This window comes from Globicephala melas, chromosome 4 (assembly GCF_963455315.2).
Source record: "Globicephala melas chromosome 4, mGloMel1.2, whole genome shotgun sequence".
Lineage (NCBI taxonomy): Eukaryota > Metazoa > Chordata > Mammalia > Artiodactyla > Delphinidae > Globicephala > Globicephala melas.
Genome location: NC_083317.1, coordinates 85038867 through 85057743, shown reverse-complemented (window position 1 = coordinate 85057743; position 18877 = coordinate 85038867). Strand labels below are relative to the sequence as shown.

The 18877-nt window shown below is 40.0% G+C and overlaps 1 protein-coding gene across 5 annotated transcripts in view; it reads left to right on the top strand.

Annotated features, from left to right (window-relative positions):
- SOX2 (SRY-box transcription factor 2) overlaps positions 1-15322 on the top strand; it is a 727395-nt gene extending 712073 nt beyond the window's left edge. For 2 of the 5 annotated variants that reach the window (XR_009563762.1, XR_009563758.1), the window contains 3 exons: positions 6764-6850; positions 7238-7383; positions 8256-15322. The gene's annotated coding sequence lies outside the window, so the exon portion shown is untranslated. Of the gene's footprint in view, positions 1-6763; positions 6851-7237; positions 8220-8255 lie in introns of those variants that run through there. The other 3 variants (XR_009563761.1, XR_009563760.1, XR_009563759.1) reach the window with 3 other exon arrangements.
- Positions 15323-18877: the final 3555 nt, after the last annotated feature.

Here is an 18877-nt window from a genome sequence, read left to right as displayed (position 1 = left end):
AGAAGCTTAAGCAGCTCGCTTTAATGATGATTTGTAGCTCGGCAAGGGGCACGGACAGCAAACACCCCGCAGGTGTGTGCCGTAACACCACCATCCGGACTTGAATGTAGATTACTCTGGCGATCGTTTGATCGGCCCTTTGAAACCCTTTACAATTGCCTGTGACGAACGGCCAGTCTCAGTTTTACTCTGAATAATGCCTTGAGGGTCAGTCCTTCGGGCTTTTAAAGAGCGCCAGTATTTTTTTTTTTTAAGAATAAAAAAAGAAAAACTTTCGATTTTGGTTTAGACATTGTCAACTTTGAGTCGCTAACAAGCATCACTCAAGCTATTCAGTACTTAATGACCGTTACCTTTGCTGTCTTACGTATACAGATGTACATATACATATATATATGAAAACGAAGTCATTAATTTTGTCTTCTTTAGTTCCAAACTGCCCTGCCTGTTTATAGATGTTTGTATGGATGTTTATTATAAACCTGCATTATTATTATTAATGCCATTGTTAATCTTGTCTTAACTCTCCTTCTGTATTCTCTCTGAATTGTATCTGTTTGGGCAAGTGGGAGTTTAACTTAAACATTAAGACTTTCCAAAGTAAAACTCTCTAGTTTAACCCTCGCCAACACCTTCGCACCAACCCCCATCACCAAAATGAAAAAGGTAGTGCTATTCAACCTTTAATATTTACTTAGAGTGTTTACATAAGAGGAGGAAAATGAACTTTTGTCTGAAATGTGCAACAAGCGGCACTTTGATTTCATAAAATACATGTCAACAATTGCAAGAGCTTATCCAACTAGGCTAGGGGGTGGAGGGTGGGAGTGCAGTTGAATTAAAGGCCCATTCCTGCCACTTCAGACTACAAAGGGTTACACATAAATAAGTGCCACATTTGCCTATTGCAAAAGTTTCCTCGGTGCTTTCTAAGTCACAACAGGGGAGGGGGAAAGCTGTCGTTTATTATCCAGCTCTGGGCAGGAGCAGACCCCAGTACCACGAGGCTCTTAGCTTTGGCCGGCAGAAGAGGGGTAGCCTTTCAACAGCAGCCCCCTTTGTTCTCCTGATCTCTTTCCCAATTTCAAGCTTCACTTGCACATCCCAAGTTTGTGTGTTAATGACGCTATTACCATCTGGCTTGCCCTACTTTCCAAAAGATATAAATCTCCTAGCTCCATTGCTCGCATTATCATTTAAGTGCCACCATAGCCAGAAGAAAAAGATGCTTTCAAGACTCCAGATTCTCTTGCACTGACTACCCCTGGCATGACTCTTCCACTATATTTATAGACTATACATTGGGTGCAGGAGAGCCCCTTGAGAGACCTGATTTCTCAAAAGCTGTCCCTCCAAGCCAAGGAAGACACGCTACTGGGTGAAAGGAAGGCTTCAAATAAATTTCTCCTTAAAATATTTTTGTTTTGTTTGCAGCAGGCAGATCATATGACCCGACATCGTTTTACATGCCTGTGCCTTCCTTTCTCCCGATTTAGGTTTGTAAAAAGTCGTGGTGCAACTGCCGGACATCCAAGACGTACCACTCTTCTAACCCTGTTTTGAGTGGGAGAATAGACATATCTTTATGGGTGTGGAGACAGGGGTGAAGGGAGAAAAAAAAGCCCCGTGAGGCAACTTTTGAGAGCTAGGCCAACCGCATCCCTTCTCTTAAACCCTTACTTTTATAGTGCCTGCATAGATGTGTACATGTTGTGGGATGTACATACCTCTAGCTATAGATCTAGATCTGCCCCTCCTTTCCTAGGTAATCAGTGATTTGCGTGTTTTGAGCACAAAAGCTGAGAAACTACAACAAAAAGAGTTGGGCTGGCTTGTGAGTGGCTCCACAATGACGTCATGTATCTGGCCAGGTCTGAGTGAATAGAGCAGAGCAGTCTGCCTCTGCGTGTGTGGAGTCTAGGCTCAGGCCGCTAGCTGATTTGAACAGCTCATTTCCCTTTGAGGGCTTTTACTGTTTGTGGCCCTAGACAGCCACATCCAGGCGCATCTCTCTCCTTGTGATGTACTCTCTCTCCTTCCCCATGCTATCTTCACAGAGGTGAGTTCCACTAAGGTCAGCCAACCCCACAGGCTGGAAGTGGAATTGGAAAGGTGAACTTCCCAGGTTCCTAGGAGAAGCTCTTAGAATCATCAGGATTTGAGCAGACCCCTGTCCCTGTCTCTTAAAAAAAATCTTATCTGACAGAGAAAGCGTCTTTAATAAAATACATTCTTCTTGAGGGATGAAAAAAATCACCTGTAATATATTCCTAATACTTTGATCTGAGCACAGAAGGTACCTAAAACAGTGATTAATTTATATCACACCAGTGTGGCTGTTTGCATGCAAAAGCCGCTTTTTTTCCCCCAGTTCACTTTCCTGCTTTTTCTCCCCAAACTCAAAAAAGATCTTATTTAGAAATGTGTATCCCTATTTTTTCCTTTTGAGAATATTATCAAGTTGATATGAACAAACTGCAGAGGATATACCATTTAAGTAAGATGCACTTTTAATCACTGATCATTAAAATGGTTATGTTAAATATACTCAATTACATGCATGACTTAACTCTAACAGTACTTTCTATTCTCCCAGCTGCTCACGTATTCCTTAACGATAGTCTGCGGTAGAAACTTGATTATGCTGAATTCATACATTTCGATGGATTTCATCAGCCTAATTAATGCCTCGGTGTGGTCCTGGGGTCTGAATGAACCCTTTACCATGTTTGAGGTTAAAGGCAGTATTGGAATGTAGAAGGTTTTTCTTTCTTAGTTACTCATGAGGTACTTTGGAATTCCACTAAGCAAGGTAGGTAGCAGTTGTTAAACATAGAGCAAAACAAGGACACCCATCCCGATGGCAGATAAAATGAGGCTAATCCCTCATCCTTACTTCCACTCAGTATTTCTGGATTTGATAGACAATCTCCAAATATTTAGTAAAGAGGAAGTTACCACCTGTCCGTTGTACCTTAAAACTATGCTAAAAAGGAAAAGTTGAACATAGATTTATAACTGGTGGCTAAATAAATTTCCTTTGATTCATCAAGGCTGTCCCTACTCCCCGCCCTTCTTCCTGCTCCCATAACTTTCAGACGACTTTCCCCCTCCATTTCAACTTTCATGTTTCCCAAGGAATCACTCAAGGCCAGTGTTCCTGAGAAACTCCAGTCACCCCCCGTGTGGGTAACTGCATTCAGTCTTTTCAGGTGTAAATTAACATCTGAATACATCTCAACCTTACTGACCCTTGCTACCACCATCACCATCCGGGCCTCAGCAGAGTCTCAGCTAATCTGCACTGCCACAGTTGGCAGGGCAGACTGAGGTTGGATTTCCCAAACCCCACCCCCCAAAAAAAGGACCAAAAAGTGCTCGTGTTGCCTGTGAGATGAGTACTGATATCTGTCCATGTCCAATGAGACACCTGTGGAAGAATATCATTTAAGACATATTTTCTTGGTGGTCAAGGAAAGAAGTGTACAGAAAGAGAAAGAAAAAAAGAGATGGCGGCATCTTTAAGAAATGTCCCAATTTCGGCAGGTGAAACTTGAAACATTTACCTCACTTAGAATTCCCAGGGACAAACAGTTCATGCCAGAAGAACTTCCCTCCAGCAGGGGATTCACTGACTCAGATCCTAGTGGCAGCAGGGCCACATCATACCTCAACATCAATATGATTGAACAGGAAGGATTTGAGATCTATAACCAAATTACCACCTTGGAACTTTGGGCTTGTTATGCTAATGTAATGACTTCTGTAGTAAGAGTATATTTTCAGAGTTGGAAATTAGCTTTTTAGAACGCTTTGTGTAATGACAGACATTAGACAGAAGAGACAAATGTGCCAGCAATGGTGGCACAATACTCCTGGCAAACACCCTGGACCATTTTAACAGATAAATGGAGACCCAGATAGTATGTTCATAAAATTAAGCTGAGAGTGAGTTTGGGGAACTGGGTGAAAAAACAGGTGCAGCTAGAACACTGCAGTGGTGAAGATGCTCTTGCTATACCCCGCTTTTCTCTCAGACCTAGTTGAGTAGCTCCATGCATTGCTCAGTCCCTTGGGGTGGATGCCTGGGTAGAAAAAAGAGAAGTATTACATAAATAGCACTGCGAACAAACAGTTCTTCCAGCTCATGGTTTGTGTGCTCTTAAGTTTAGATTGCAGACAGTAAGGGAAAGAAATATTTTCTGTGTGTGTTGAGGGGGAATGGAGTTGGGGGGGGGTGTATGAAAGCATAGAGAGAAATGAACAACTTAACAGTTTAGAGCCATGTATACACTGGGGTTGTCTAGTACGTGTCTTGTACCCAGAGTATCAAATCTCTGCACTGTGTGATTAAGAATTCAGGCAAATCCTCAAGTTTGTGGTATCGACTTCATGTGGTTTATGTCTTAAGAATCGAGGACAAGATGGTTTAGTGCACCACATTTCTAAGTAATAATAATAATACTCTCCAGTGTATAGGGCTGGGATAGGATCAGTCATTTCTGATCATTGTAAACAAGGTAAATTCACACACTGAAAAAGTATCCAAGAAAAGAACTCTTTTCATCAGTTATCTGGATGTCCTTAATGGACATCAGAGCTCAGTCAATCCCAGCCTGGTCATTGTGTGCCTAGTTCTTCCCCTCCCCGTCCCCTGCTCCAACCCTGGCCCCACCCACCCAGGACAGTTACTTTGGAAATAAGTGACTTGGTTCCTGGATGGGTTTTCACCCCTTCTGCATGACACAGGTTCCAAATGTCAACTTGCAGCTATGGAGAAGCCTGTGAACTATGATAATGGATAAACTCTACTGTGTTAACAGTCCCGTTTGGGGCTAGTGCAAGGTTGCCAAGACAAAGTCTGAATGACTTGGGGGTTTCTGAGAACTTGTAAAATGAGGCCAATTTGAAATGTTGGCACTGAATGCTGAGCTTTTTATAATAGCCCACGTTGTCCCATTTTCTTCTAGAGTTGAATAGGAGTAAAATACCTGGCTGGATGCAGTGGTTCTCTGATGACAAATGAACTAATTAGAGGTGGCATTTCTTAGTTCATCCTAAAGATCTTAGCCGTGGTAGATGTGGGAAATGCAGGCTCCAATAGCTTTAGTTTTAGAAAGGACAAGTTTTACGCCTTCATGCTTTGAAATTATAAACAGAATTTGTCTCACCTAGCTTGCTACTGTCTGATCCCCTGTAGCACTTTTCTTTGTATAGGTGGGTCCAAGTAGGCTAAGGGTAACTGTACTATTTAATACGTCAGTTCACTGGCAGAGCAAATCTATGAATGAGATTACCTTTCACTTTTGGTGCGTAAAGGATTCACAGTATGCCAAGGTCATGAGGCTTCTTGGCAAGGTTCTTGTGAGATAAATTAACCTTTTAATCACATAATCTATCAGGTGGGGTAGATTCCACAGTAGGTCCACCCAGTACTACTTTTTTTTTTTTTAATGCCAGTGGTCAAAGAAGTCAGTGAGTTAAAAGTACTACATCGAAGATGAAAGGGGAGAAAATACAGATAAGGAAGGATGACATCTTCTTCATGCTCTCACACGATATGGCAGCATGTACGTGGCAGACTGTAGAGAGAAGGCCAAAATGCAACTAGAGACAGGGACATTGAGGCAGAGAAGGAGCTTGCTGGAGATTATGGGTTCCTGCTACTTATGATCAGATGCCATTCAGTTACTTTGGAGCTGAAGGATTTATATACTGCAGAAATCCTGATCACATTGATGGTAATGATGTAGGACTTCAAAGGATGGGTGTTGAAGTTGTTGAACATTTAGTTTCAGATTTCAACTCCAAAATCCAAATCTGAATTGCTCATTGGTTCAGGGAGGGAAATGCCTCATTTGAAATTGTCGTAAGCTCTATGAGAACAGACAGACTTAGATGAGGTTAGAAATAGCTTTGAATCCCAGATCCCAATACTCTTATACTACTTGATTATAGAAGAAAAAAGGAGCACCTGGTCTCCAACAAGGAGAGAAGCCTATCTGAAGTATCTCAGCAGGTCCATCCTTAGCCGATCACAGAGACCACTGACATTTAAGCCGTCTGGGTAGTTCTGGTCTCGTGTCATCCAAACAGCACATTTTTCAAACTCAGAAATGCCAGATCGTGTTATTTCTGTGGCGAGGGGCTGCTTAGGATCTGTGACAGCTGAGTTTTTCCTATTGATTATGTGACAATGCAGTTCATTTATAGAGTTCAGGGAAATGAAAAAAGCTTCCAGTGTAACAAGGAGACCCTTAATTCAAATGCTGTGTTGTATTTAAATGCAGAAATCAAAATTCAAGTTGGAGAAAGTGGAAGAGTGAATTTAACTGTGAACTCAAACTTTTATAGCTAAATCAACCTCCGAGGAGGTCTGTGACTGATAATTGAATCTGAAGCCATATGATCAGGTGACTGGTTTGTAAACAAACCACGCAAGAAATCATATCTTACATAGAGAATTCATATTTAGATCAGTGTATGTGTTTCAAGTTGCTCCTAAATTTAAAACACATAGTGAATCCAAAACGTAAAAAACAAATCAAAGGGCACTCTGTGAATCCGGTGGTGGGGGGGGGCGGGGACGGGGGGAGTTGTTGATAGAGGCACTGACATGCAAACACTCTGAAAGATCTTTTTCAGATTTATCTTAAATTCTAAAATGATGTAATATGCACACATTCTTCCAATGCATCCACAGGTGAAAATATCATCATTATTTCTCTTGAGCCTTAATTCCTAATGATTTTCTCTGTCGCAGGATACAGACAGGCTTGCAGAAGTAACTAGACGTCCGACACACGCCAAAGTCTTGCGGGCCCAGGATTTCAAACAAAAGAAAACTCGGGTAACGTTGACTTTAAATCAAGAGCGCTTGAGACCGTAGACACGCGCACCCAGCGGGTTAATTGGAGGAGAGGGAAGAGAGAAGCTCCTCCTGCAGTCTGTATGAGTCACGGGAAGAAAGAGAGCCAGGGCTGGAGCAGGCGGGTGGGAGCCCAGCGGGCCTGCACTGCGCGCGGTCCCTGGTTCGGGGGCGGTGTGGTGCCGGGCGGGGGCGGGGCGCAACCTGGGAACCGCGGACCCGACTGCGGCCCGCGCCTTGCCCACCCGTTCGTGCGTCTTGCTTCTTTATTGCCTGCAAGCCGTCCTGAACGTTGAAGGCGCGATTATCGACAATTTGTCAGCCCGAATTTGTCGCTAGTAATAACTTTTGGTGCCGTTTCACTCTCAGGCACTTGAGTTTTCGGATGAGGAAACTGGTGGTGGGCGAGCACTGTCCTGTGTTCTGCTTCTCATTTCCACGTGGCCCAGGCAGCAGGCAGAAGAAGGAGAAGGAACGTTAATCCGACTGCAGTGACTCCAGCACACAAGCCATGGGTATCCAGGGGAGAAAACTGGTTTCATGTCCTACAGAACTCTCCCCTTCTCCCGAGGTCCTTCATAAAAGGGTCCCTCAACTCCATCTCCCAACCCCCCCACCCCCAAATGTGTGTTCTTGGGCCCACAAGTCATTTCGGCAACCTGGGACTAAGTTATGGTTTTTTTGTTTGTTTTGCTTGCCTTTTCCTTTGCGTTTGTGGGTGCGGATGTCTCTCAAACACCCAGAGCCAAGGTCCTCACTCTAAACTTGAACCCTTCACCTTTGTGTCCCTCTTCTTCCCTTCTTCTGGGACTGGTGGGTGCGGTGGCCAAGAGGCGGCCTTTCCTGAGGATGGAGCAGCTGGGGCAGCTGCGATGGAGCAGCTGCTGTGCCTTGCCCCTCTTTTCTCAATCATTAAAATTCAATTTCAAAATTTCTGTCTTGAACAATTTCCTAAGGAGCCTATGAAGGATGCCAAAAGAGTGGGCCACTTTTCAAGCGGTCGTGTCTCAGCAGAAGGCAGCCACTGGCCAAGTTGCCCTAGGCTGTGCCCTTCTGGAGCAGTGCAGTGGACAGTGTCTAAAACAGAGGGCTGTGCCCACCTGGACTGAGGGAAGAGGTCTGGCAAAGTCTTAAGGCAGGTCAAGAAGATGGGGAAGGCAGCCAGCTTTTCCGTCATCCACACTGTCGCTGGAGCACAGCCTGGTTGGTCCTGGGGGTGGAGCTCAGAACCAAGTGAGAAGTTCTCACTCTTTAATCTCACAATTCCTCACTTAATTTCTTCACCAGCCTCTCATCCTTGATTCAAAAAAAAAAAAATGTTTGTATATCTGAAAGTTCCCTTCTGCTAATGAGTTTCCCTTAACAGCTCTTTCTCCTTTGGGTGAAGTCTGCTTCTGGGAAAAGGGGAGAAGACTAAAGTGTTTTGAGAAACAAAATGATAGATGCGCACACATAATGTGGTGTAGGTAGCTGAACTTCATCAGGAGCCTCGAGTAGCCAAGCAAACATTCTTCTGACCCAACCTCAGAGTCTTTTTTCACTCCCTGCTCCAAAACATTAACATGTAATTAGTACCCAAAATGCTTTCCTTAACTAACACTCATTGGAACCTATGGAAAGGATATAACATTTCTTTGAAATTCTAGATGGGAGTTAAGGACTACCTGACTCCTATTGCCTTCACCTCTTAATCATACATAACTGTCTTCCTAATTTACCAGCCTCCTTCCCTATAAAAACCCCTCAGCATACCTCTTACTTTTTCTCTACCCCTTACTCTTTTTCCCTCTGGGGCCCTGAGCCAGATTCTCAGAATTAAATCATGATCTTCTCCCAAATGCCATAACAAGTTAGAAGGGGAGTTTGGGGATTGCAATGAAAATACATGATATAGAAAGTAAATTTTATAGTTGAATGCAGTTGACAAGTGGCAGTCTGGGGTATCAGCAATGAATTCCCCATTTTTCTACAGGCCTCTTTTTACTTCATTTTTAGAATCCACTGATCCTAATAAAAACAAGTTAAAACTGAACTAAATTAGAGAAATATTAAAGAAAGACCAGGTTAAGCCCTTTCTGGACTGGCAGCGATCAAGTCTTACATAGCTCATGGTTATTTGGATAGACTTTCATACCACTGGAAGCTTAGACTAACACCAAAAGCCCTGCTTCTCAGTATTTAATTATAAACCTGGCAGAGTGTGACTCTGTACCAATTAAAAGAAAATCAATCAGTGCCTGTTAGCCATAACAAATCAATAAAAACAATTAGCCGGAGAAATAATATTAACAACATACCCTTGTTACCAAAGTTTCTGAGAATTTTGAAGCTTCCTACAGCACATATTATCATATTGTTTCACTACCTGATTTTGTGGAACTTCTGCTTGTGTGATACCTAAAGCTGTTTCCTGGAAGTGTAACTTGAATGAGTTTTACAATCATTTTATACCATAGCTCCAGAATAACTCTGTCTTCAAGGCTCTGAATAGGTCTACTGGTATGGGCTTTTAATATCCTTTCTGCCAGTGAGGAGGCCACAGGTTGTAGTGGAGAACTTACTAGACTAGAAGTGCTGAGCAAGCTTTAAGTTCCAGTTGAGGCATGTAACTAACAATGTGTAAGGAAGGAAGTTTATGTTCCTGGCTTCATATTTTGCATACGTAAAGGAAAGAGATAGGACCAGATAATCTCTTAAATCCCTCCCAATCCCTCAATTCTGTAGTTCTATAACAAACTGGTGAATTTTCAACATAAGAGAAGACCCAGGTCTATGGATCTTCTAAATATCTATTTCATTGTCCTTTTAGTAGAAATTTATGCAGAAAGCTGACAAATGATTTTTGGTCTTTTCCTGGGAGAGATCCTAACTTTGACTTGAGGGAACCAAACTAAGAGACTTGGCACTCTTTTCTTACATACAAATGAACCAGTGTCTTATGCTTCAACTTCTTTTCCTTTTCAGATCCAACTTAGAAATAATGTTTCACTCAAGATAAGGTTTGTAGTTTAGGAGATTCTGGTCTGGCTTGCCTCACTTTAAGACTTCTATCATCTCTTTTCAAAACCTGAGGAGGACCTCATTTCCTGTTTGATAGTTCTTCATGCTTTGCCAGCCTCCGGGTCTTTAAGGAAGCTTGCCAAGAGCTCTCGTCTGGGGAGGACAGTCTGAGTTCATCATAGAGAATGAGCTGGCACCACAGTTGTAGTGACTCACCAACCTCATTGCCCCCTTTGCAATGGCAAGAACCACACTATCTAATTGAAAGACCTGTGTTTTAGCAAAGTGCAATTGGATCACATGGCAAAATCATCTCAAAATACATCTCCAGTCTTTCCTTTCACTGGATGTTTTAACACAAGACAAGAAAGGAAGTTATATTCTGAATTATATTTTCGGTTCTTTTTTTTTTTAAATTAAGATTAATTAACAGATACTTGGTTTTATGTCCATTCTGTTCTAAGAATTTAGTGGTGATTACAAAGCAATGAAAATAGGTCACAGCAAAATGAACATTCAAGATTAGGTTAAAACATTCCTCTGAAATTTCAGTATTCATTTCTGGAGTGTCAGTTACTACATTTCTGTAATTCATCATTTTTTCTTTCTTGGCTTAGAGTCAAGATGAGAAATGATATTTAGACCAAAGACATTGTTTTGTTACGTACTCACCGCTTTTTAAAATGCAAACCCACCCTCTCCTCACCAATGCTTAATCATTTGTGTGTGCTTATGTTCACACACAGACACACCCACACATGCAGAGTTGCTGGAGGAAGTCCTTTCAAGACTTCCAGGACCTGGATCATGTAAGAGGCAGATGAGAAAATTAAAGGAGGGCCAGAGAAATAGCAACACTAAGAGTCCATTATTTCACTTTACAAAAAGTCATTAAACAGTACACAGGCATTTTTTTTTAAAGCAAGTATTATTATAATTAAATAATATCATACTTCTAAATTATTATGATTCTTATCTAATTTCAAGTCACATATAGGAGCCATTTAAAAGTATTTTGCATTACAATCTGTCACCAAAAATCAACTAGTAGAGTTTTATAATGTGCATAGGTTTACCCCATGGGGAATTAAATTTTAATTCATGAGTCTTTCCATTGTTGTGGAACTTTAGGACAAGATAGCATTTGGTATTAACATAGAAAAATATTCTATGGCTTTTTTTTCACTTTAAATTGCTCTGAAAGAAACTGCACCTTGATTTTTTTCCTCCTAGTATTCTTTTGTTATGTTAGAGTATTTTCACGACATTGTTTTTAATGTAAACATTATTTTATTAAGTCATTTGGTAAAAAATTTTTTAAACTATATAATAATGGCCCCTTGTTTTTCTCCTTTTATTATTTCAAGCAAAAATGGACACTTTTCTCTCAGGAAAAAAAGTATCGAGTATGTTTTTGACCCAAAAATGATTATTTAGTTACAGTATTTTTCCCCTACTAAATTAGCATTTATGGTAGATCTTATTTCAAAGCTGATTATTCTCAAAGAAAAGCAGAGAGGTATCAGAATTTCCAAGTAAATTAGGTTGTTTAAGACGTATTTTAATACATTATTCAAATTGTTGTCAGATACTGGTTTAAAAAAAAAAAAAAAAAGCAGTATCTGTTCCAAATGTGAATTTGGTTTTTGAAAGACCTTACAAATTCCAATTTCTTTAGGACAGCAGAGGAGATTAAAGTCATAGACAATTTAGAGCTACTTCAGTTTTTTTTTTTTTTTTAACTTTAACTGTGATAGGCATTTCTGCAAGGTAGGTTTTAACATATTTTTTTCCTAATTTTTTTTTTCCCTCCTTTCAGTAAGAAGGATAAGCTTTTAGAGTACCCAGTCACCGTGGTAACTGCCAAAAAAATTCTCCTGAAGTTTGAAGAGGTCAGCTAGCAGGGTCAACAACTCTGGCCTCTCTCTGAGCTCGGTCTAGCATGCCCCAGCCTGCAGTTGGAGTGTCAGGCCAGATCTGACCCTGGGAGGTGGACTATTCCGGCTCTGATATAAATTTTTTGAGTCAGTTCATGGCCTGGACTCTCCAGGTGGCCTCCAAAATCGATTTTGACCCCCTGACCCTGTCTCATGGAGGCATAGCCTCCACCCTAAGTAAGAATTTAGCCAGGAGTGACAGCTTTCCACTGAGTGTTATTGGGGACAGTATAAACAGTTTGGAAAGCAAGTAAGGAGGTGTGAGTGCTAGAAATCATTAAAAGCACATTAAAAAACAATTAAAATTTTTTTCTTTGCTTAAAAAGAAGTTTAAAATGTGTATTTGTTATATAATTCCTATGTGATTTGTAAGATTTTTTAAATCAAAGAAGAGGTTTGAATATAAATACTCAAGAAACCACACATCTTCATCCTTTTATATAGTTTGTTACAAATATGCAAGTAAGATAGCCTGACTTGCAACAAAATAGGTACAGCAGGGATGTTACAAGTAGGGAAAAGGGAAGCTAGTTGTTAAAATACATTAATAGATAAAGAATTTCAAGTATTTTATTTTTTTCAAGTATTTTAAATATTACATTTCATGTGCTTGTGTCTTGAACTGTTTACAATGTGAAAATATGGAATCTTAAAAAGAAATAACCACCACCTGAATGAAGATAAACTTGCGCTTCACTTTAAGTGCCTTGCTACTTTGTAAAACAAATAGCCAATACATTCATTTGGATATAAATGAGATAAAAATTATCAGTAGGGAAAGACAGATCTTATAGAGCTAAAGAGGAGAAAACAATAAATTAGTAGTGTCTCTGAATTAACTTTAAGTGTTTTCAATAGTTTAAGATATCAGAAGCTTGGAAAATAATGTTTGTAAATCATCAGTGATTCTTTTTCCTTCTTCTTCTTCTTTTTTTTTCCCCCAGGATGCCACCCTGAAAGTTTTATTTTCTCCAGGAAAGTAGAGTTCTCTCTGAGAGCTCTAGCCTGTAAACTCAGTATGTAAATGTGGTCATCAAGCAAGACGGAACTGCGAATAGGGAAGATTTTGAATGTTTCTCTTTCTTAAAATCCTTCACAATATTCCTTCTTCCACTGGTACTTTGCTCAAAGTTTCCCCCATTTCCCAGCTCTGATGAAATGCCTCTAAAGCAGCCCTGCAGTAGCTAAACTGATTGTACTGTGAAGTTGTTGAGATGGCATTTCATCCAAATCCTTTGTAAAAATTAGATTTTAAGTAGGGGTGAATGTCTTTTTGGGGAGAGGGGACAAGGGAGAGTGGAAGAAGAGGGGGAAGGGACTGAGCAGTTTATACACATATATACTCTTTGTGTTTGAAGGCCTCTGTGTCTTGGCTTCTCACTATGTTAAATCCCTATTATAAAACTTATCTTCACAAAGCCTATTATAGTATTCTGAGAACAAATTGGACCATGAATAACTTAGTTGGAAGTGCAGATTATTTTCTACTCAGGGAAAGTTAGAGATGACAACAGCTTAGCTAAAAGAATAGTGATTAATCTTAAATAGATGGATTTCAAAGTTTCACTCTTGATGAAGAATACCTTTTATATTTCCCCTCTTCAGACTCATGTTTCCACTTTCTTTGTATTAAGAATTGTCCTAGTGATTACATTGTCCACCTAATACAGCATGGCTCTAACTGTAGATCCTTTTCTTACAGGTTGTTAATCTGTCTGAGAGGTGACCAGAAAGACACTCTACTTCCTATTGGTTAAATGTATGTTTTCGAAGTGGTACCCATGCTTAGACATCAAACTCACTGTTAGGAATATTTGCATAAATCATAATTTCTCAACTAGATAAAATTATTACTTCAAAACATCTTAGGGGCTTCCCTGGTGGCGCAGTGGTTGAGAGTCCACCTGCCGATGCAGGGGACACAGGTTCGTGCCCCGGTCCGGGAAGATCCCACATGCCGCGGAGAGTCTGGGCCCATGAGCCATGGCCGCTGAGCCTGCGTGTCCGGAGCCTGTGCCCCGCAACGGGAGAGGCCACAACAGTGAGAGGCCCGCGTACCGCAAAAAAAAAAAAAAAAAACTTAAATTTGTTTAATGCCCTATAGCTTACAAAGCACTTCTCGGTTCATAATTTTGTTTGATCCTTAGAATAATGTTATGAAATAAATATCATTAATGCCATTTTACCAAGGAAGAAGCTGAGTCATTGGCATACTGTGATCCAGCTGATAGATGGAAGAACTGGGATACTAACTCAGATTTTATAGTTTCTCTTTCAAGTGATTAAACTATAGCAATAGGTTTTTAAATTTTTTATGTGTTCTATATCCCTGAAAAATCAAGATTTTGTATTAAAGAGCAAAGTTTTTGTATTTCGCAAAAAAGTTAAAAGACACTATTTAAAAAATTCTATTCATTTAGAGGTGAATTTTGCTAATTATTGTTTTCCTTTGTTTGTGTGTGTCTATCTGTCTATCTATCTATCAATCAATGGTCTTTCAGAGTTAATCTCTAAAAGTCAAACAGGGGCAGCCCTCTATAAATTAAATAACTACCTGGAATTTTTTAAATGTACATGAAAACCATGAATAATACTATAGGTGAGGTTTCCCTTCTAGTGGTTTTTGTTTTTGTTTTGTTTTTTAGCTCTATTGAGTTATAAGTGACAAATAAAATTGTAAGATATTTAAAATGTACATCATGATGATTTGATACAAGCATACATTGCGAAAGGATTCCTCCCATCTAGTTAACACATGCATCACCTATGTATTTATCTTTTTTTTTTTGAGGAAAACATTTAAGTTCTACTCTCTTAACAAACTTCAATTATTCAATAGTCTTATCAACTATAGTCACCATGTTATACATTAAATTTACAGACCTTTTTCATCTTATAGCTGAAAGTTTGTACCCTTTTATCAACCTCTCTCTAATTCCCTCACTCCCCAGCTCTGCCTTCTAGTGTTGATAGACTGGTATCTTTTGATATCTTAGCAAGTCTGGATAAACAAAGTTGTGAAGGGCTACTTCTTGTTTCTCTTGGATTTTTACTTTCCATGTTTAAGAAAAGTTTACAAACTACTCTAGGAATGATAAATAAAAGGTTTAGTTAACCTGATATTGATGTAACCTATCTAAACATATAGGAATCAAGAAATACAAAAGGATTACACCATGTGATTCTAATTAGGTTTTTAATTATATTGTCTTAATTATGTAATGTAGGTGTGTGGATGTTAATATGGAAATTTTTTTTTTTATTTCTTAAATTGTATATACCTAACTTAGTCATTTTATGTATACTTAAATCAAGGTCTTTGCCCCTGAATTTTGCTAGCAGCCAGACAAATCCTGTCAAACTTTTTAGGATTAGAAAAAAATGAAATAGTGTCCAGAAAAGGAAAAGCAACAGTTCTGGTTGAATGCTGCATATTGTGTATCAATAATGACATACATATACTGTAACCTTTTTTGTGCCAAGGTTTTTCAATTAAAACATGACATTAGACTGAGAATTGTTTATTTTGATTTGGAAATAGATGCTCAAGCCCCCAAAGTCAAACTTCTAGTGTCTTCTCTACAATTTGCAAATTAAGAAATGCAAAAATAAAAACTCTCATATTAACATTGATATGTTTGCTTAGATGTCCTTTGAAATTTTTGTTTTGTATATTACCAATCTCATTCATTTTGTTCATGTCTGTCTTTAACAGCTACCACTGTCCAAAACAGTTTTTTTCCCTTTCTTCCTTCCTTCCTTCCCCACTTCTTCCCTTCCTTCTTTTTTTTTTTTTTTTTTTTTTTGCGGTACATGGGCCTCTCACTGCTGTGGCCTCTCCCGTTGTGGAACACAGGCTCCGGATGCGCAGGCTCAGCAGCCATGGCTCACGGGCCCAGCCACTCCGCAGCATGTGGGATCTTCCCGGACCGGGGCATGAACCCGTGTCCCCTGCATCGGCAAGCGGACTCTCAACCACTGCACCACCAGGGAAGCCCCCTTCTTTCTTCTTGTCCTTTCTTACCTCCCTCCTTCCCTCTTTTCTGCCTTCCCTCCTTCTTGTGTTACTCATCAGTTTCTAGGTAGTTTTTTTAATGTAGGGCAGCTTAGGTTAAGGGGCTTATATAACGCAGTGTATTATGCCAGGTGGGTATTTGGCACATCACGACCCTCACTACAGTTTAATGTACAAGTCAGAGGACATAAGCACAGTATCAAGAGTTCTCTGACAACCAAAACCAACTCCTAGGGATCAACTTTTTTTTTTTAAGATTTTTTTTTTTTTTTGATTTGGACCATTTTTAAAGTCTTTATTGAATTTGTTCCAATATTGCTTCTGTTTTATGTTTTTTGGTCTTTTGCTGTGAGGCATGTGGGATCTTAGCTCCCAGCCAGGGATCAAACCTGCACCCCCTGCACTGGAATGCGAAGTCTTAACCACTGGACCGCCAGGGAAGTCCTGGGATCAACTTCTAATGTTATAGATTTGGGCGATGTCCCTCTTGCTGTCTTTATAGTATTTCTAAGTCACCTAAGCTATTGGTTAGTTTTTTTTTTTTTTAATAATTTATTTATTTATTTATTTGTCTGCGTTGGGTCTATGTTGTTGCGCGCAGGCCTTCTCCAGTTGCAGCGAGGGGTGGGGGCCACTCCTCGCTGCGGTGCATGGGTTTCTCATTGCGGTGGCTTCTCTTGTTGTGGAGTAAGGGCTCTAGGCACGCAGGCTTCAGTAGTTGTGGCACATGGACTTAGTTGCTCCGTGGCATGTGGGATCTTCCCGGACCAGGGCTCAAACCCGTGTCCCCTGCACTGGCAGGCAGATTCCCAACCACTGTGCCATCAAGGAAATCCCTATTGGTTAGTTTTCATGTAAACTTCTCATGTTGCAAAGGAGGAAGATGAAGAAAGAGGAGGAGGAGAATTATTTTAGGAATCCAAAAAGAAATTTTGTCAATTGCTACATAAAATTTGCTTGTAAGTACATAAAAGCACCACACTAACATTGGGAAGCATAAATAAAGATCAGAGATTCCTCATTTTTCTTTTAAATTGCTCCTGCCCAATACACTGTGGTATCAAAGATATGTTTTCTTTCTTTCCTCCTCTCTCTCTCTCTCTGCTCCCCCCTCCTGAAGCTGTTATCAATCTGGGCAAATTAACGTAATTTGGGAAAAATAGGATTTTCTTTTAAATGGTACAAACATTTTTCCTAATGAGGTTTTTAACCAAGTCAACCAGGCACAGAAATGTTCTGTATTCTTCTGAAAGGAATATTATATATCTATGTAGTAGAAGATCACAATGTATAGTGAAAATTCAGTCAATTATTTGCATATTATAATATCAGATTTTTCTCTATCTCTCAATATTGTGAATATATCTCATATAATTGATTGCTAATAGATACAATTCCTGATTATGGAACTTAACTAGAGAAACCTGTTTATGTTGAGTATTGTTGAGTGTCTACTATCCACTGAATAAGCATAACTGACTACCTCTATAGTAGGTATACGGTATTCCTTCAAGTTATCCAAAGATGAAGAGACTAAATCCTTGCCATCATGGAATTTTGTGGAAGTAAAGATTAGAATTTAAAAATATAAAAAAAGCTCAGGGGCTTCCCTGGTTGGCGCAGTGGTTGAGAGTCCGCCTGCCGATGCAGGGGACGCGGGTTCGTGCCCCGGTCTGGGAGGATCCCACGTGCCGCGGAGCGGCTGGGCCCATGAGCCATGGCCGCTGAGCCTGCGCGTCCGGAGCCTGTGCTCCGCAGCGGGAGAGGCCACAGCAGTGAGAGGCCCGCGTACCACACACACACACACAAAAGCTCAGGATTTGGGCCCAGCTATCCAGGAAAGAGAAATTGGCATGTATACAAGTGTCTCTTCAGAATAAGTTATGGTAAAAGTATGAACAAACAGCTATGAAAATATGGAGTAGCCTGGATAAGCTTGATGGAGAACATGGGCCCTGAAGAGTGGGTAGGACTGTGATAGACAGATATGAGACCATATTCTAGGTAGAGGGGAAAGGTAGAGAAGCAAAACTGTACAGTGTGCCATAGAAAATTATTTAATGGATTTAAAATAAAGTTTCTAGAACAACACAAAATGAGGCTGAACATTATCTGTTTTAATGGGCCATTCTATACTTTATTCATTCAGTAAATACTGTCATCATAAGTGCCACGAAGACATTTTACTAGTAATAAAAACATTTAAAGAGAGTTAAAATTTAGTGATGAGGATTAAGTGTGAGAAATCTAGCACTTCTCATACTAGCTTACTCCTGGATCTGGGTGTCTCTGTGTTCCTCAGTATCCTCATCTGGATGTCTATTTCTCATATTTGTTTTTTTGTTTGTTTGTTTATTTGTTTTGCGGTACGCGGACCTCTCACTGCTGTGGCCTCTCCCGTTGCGGAGCACAGGTTCCGGACGCGCAGGCCCAGCGGCCACGGCTCACGGGCACAGCCGCTCCGCGGCATGTGGGATCCTCCCGGACCGAGGCACGAACCCGTGTCCCCTGCATCAGCAGGCGGACTCTCAACCACTGCGCCACCAGGGAAGCCCTATTTCTCATATTTGTGAAATAACATTTCAATTATTAAATTGAGGACTTGTATGGAAAATCAATCATTCTTTTTCAAAGATATTTCATGGGTCACTTCTTATGTGCCACTTGCTCTCAGAGTTCCATTATAGAGTTACAAATAAACACTGCATCTTAAAATGTATTGTTTTTAAGTGAATGAATCTTCAGCTTAAGAGAGGAAAAAAATCATTTTTTAAATTCTGCCATTCAGAAGTTCTACATTCATGCTTATGCAAGTGAATGAAAGTTTAGAAATACATTTAAATATGTTTAAAAGGCTACAGAGATATCTTGCAATCAGGAAGTATCAGCCAATTGTATGAACAACCTCAAAATCTTTGATAAAAAGATATTAAATGCAAAGAAGCAGGGAATAAAGACACACTAAATACATTCTAGCAACATCATACTCATCCTGTAATAATCAAAATAGTAAACTAATACAAATGTTTTTGGTAATGTAATGCACAAGAATCCAGG